Source organism: Octopus bimaculoides, chromosome 6 (assembly GCF_001194135.2).
Source record: "Octopus bimaculoides isolate UCB-OBI-ISO-001 chromosome 6, ASM119413v2, whole genome shotgun sequence".
Classification (NCBI taxonomy): domain Eukaryota; kingdom Metazoa; phylum Mollusca; class Cephalopoda; order Octopoda; family Octopodidae; genus Octopus; species Octopus bimaculoides.
This window is the reverse complement of record NC_068986.1, coordinates 27,414,199-27,417,098: the sequence shown is the minus strand read 5'-3', so window position 1 is coordinate 27,417,098 and position 2,900 is coordinate 27,414,199.

The window sequence follows — 2,900 nt, the reverse complement described above, 5'->3', positions numbered from 1 at the left end:
ATGTTTTTCTGAAGAAATTATATATATATGTGTGTGTGTGTGTATGTGCAAACAAATGACTAGAGTGTTATTTCCAGCCAGCAGTATTCAGCCCCTAACTACATAAATGGCCAGAGAGAGATAAGGGAAATGAAACACCAGCCACAAACTGTGACTGAACTAACTAATCTCTGTTTCAGAGTTCAACGCCTTTAAACAAATTACTTTAAACAGGTTCAAAGAGAGCTTGATAAGGATAATGAATAGTTTATTCTAGAGAGATACTCTGTGTGTGTGTGTATAGATACATATATAAATATACATATACACATATGCCTGTGAGTATATATATATTATATACCCTCCACACACATATATATATATATAAATACACAAGTATATACATATACACAAACATTATTTATAAACATGTGTATAAACACACACACGTGTGTATGTATACATATATATATATCTACATACACATGCAAATATATATATACATACATAATTATACACACACACGTGTGTGTGTATGTAGACATATATATATATCCACATACATATGCAAATATATATATATATATACATACATACTTATACACACAAATTACACATATGCACACAAGCACACATATTTACACATGAATTACAAGCGCACACACACAATTTTAAAATAAATTAAAACAAAGCAAAGTACAAGCATACAACACCAAGCAGCAGCACCACTATGCACCACCACCACAACTAGAAAGGAGAAGAACAAAGATTATTCATTAAAATTAGTCTTCTGCCACATAATAGATAATTTAAAGGTTTCAAATTACAGTTGGATTCTTCAGAGAGAGAGAGAGTGAGAGAAAGAAAAAAGAGAAAATATAAAGACGAAATTAATGGTGTAAAATGAGATTTGGTTATTCAAGGCAAACTGCTTAATTGATGTCTATTGGTTTGAGCTAATAGTAGCAGCTTTATTAAATTCTAAGTAGCTTCAAAAACAAATATCTTTTTCATTCAAACGCTAAACTTTGTTTGAACTGAAAAGCTCCAAGCCTGTCCACCAATATCCTACAACTAATTAATTGCACCATAAACAGTTCGGCAAACAAAACTCCATGCGAGAAATACAAACAGGATTACAAAGATGGCTGGTGAATCAAGCGACTGCCTTTTCATATATGCGATTGAAATGAAGTCTTTATGGCCATGTCAGGAATATGCACAGCTTCTTTCTCCGGCAATGGCAACTACTGCAATGCAATGGTAAAGCAATGACACAGACGGCTTGTTTTTACAGCATTAAACAGGTTCGGTGTTGGCACTGACACAAAAGAGCTGCTGTAACCTTTAGAAACGCCAGCAAATTATAATGGGTGTCGACATTAGACGTATGCAAACAACATGAGATGGAGATGGAGAAAGAAAGAAAGAAAGAAAGAAAGAAAGAAAGAATTAAAGAAAGAAAGAAAGAAAGAAAGAAAAAAAGAAAGAAAGAAAAAAAGAAAGAAAGCAAGGAGGAGGGGGGGCAATTGTTCATTTCAAGAGTACTGTCCTTTTCTGGTCGAAGAAACATTTGCATTCGTGTTTAACATAGATCACAGAATTCATACAATAACTAAATAGTGGTAAAGGAATGAAATTCATTAATTAGAAATAGTGGTGATGTAAATAACGATGATTTCTTTTGTTGAGGCCACAAGACTTTTTTTTTGTTTTGCTTTGTTATGTCTTGTTTTGTTGTTGTTGTTAGATCAATTAAATCGACACCAGTATGATATTCTATCAACGCTGTTTAGATGAAAGGTATATATATAATTGACCATAGCATTAATTGAACAGTGACACACTTTTATAACAATTTCTTATATTGGGTGGCACTGAAGTGAAAAGGGTGGCTTCACAATATGATTACTGCAAAAGTTTGAACTTATGACCTTCTGGTCACCAGCTTATGACCACAATGGCCACCACCAAAACCACATATGAAATATATAATCAAGTTTAAATGTTAGATAGTAAGTGTAAAATGGAAAAGCAATGCAGATAAGGTGTTAAAACAGACCAACTTTAGAGCTAACAAAAAAAAAAAAGAAAAAATATCAACTAATATTTAACATTCCCTCTCTGTAGACAATCATTAATTATTGATCCTAATTAGCTGCAACACATCATCAAATCAATAGTTGTCATCAAGAATTACCTAGCTCTGCTCACCAGTTTACATGCCATCCTCATAAGTCAATAAATGGCAGTGAGTCTAACAAGCTACTGGGTTTCAGTGTGGCACCTCAGTTGACTGGCTCTTTATGTAATCTCTCAAGGACAAATCAATAAGACTAGTCAATCAAAACTTCTGCCAACTAATACACATGATAGCATTTGAACACCACAAAAGAACTGTAACAATTGATGAATTCTCTGTCAAATAATATCAACACTTTATCATATTCTTCTGATTGCCACTATTCACCCAACACTGGCTAAATCGATAATGGGTAGAATTGGTAGGCTAATGATGGTAAGTGTCAGTGTGAATTACTTTGGTAAGAGACCAATGTTTCAACTACAGCAGGGCTCTTCATAAGGAAAGTGTGTTAAAAAGCTTTAAGATAAGATACCCTTGCAACATACTTCTCATTACATCTCTGATCAAGGGTACATACCCAAAACATTTGTCTCTACAACAACAGACATCCATCAGTTTTTATTAATAAATACCCGAAAATATGGGTCCTTTTTTAAATGCCATTTTCTATTTATATGTGTATTATTTAACTGTCTATCTTTTAACCTACTAACCAGCATAACTACTACCTTCACACCCAAAGGCAACATTTAAATATGGATTAAAGAAGAAAAAAAAGTGGAGAGTTTAAGCAGTTTTCTTTTAGCAAGCAAAAAAAAGTTCTTTTCTTTTTTTT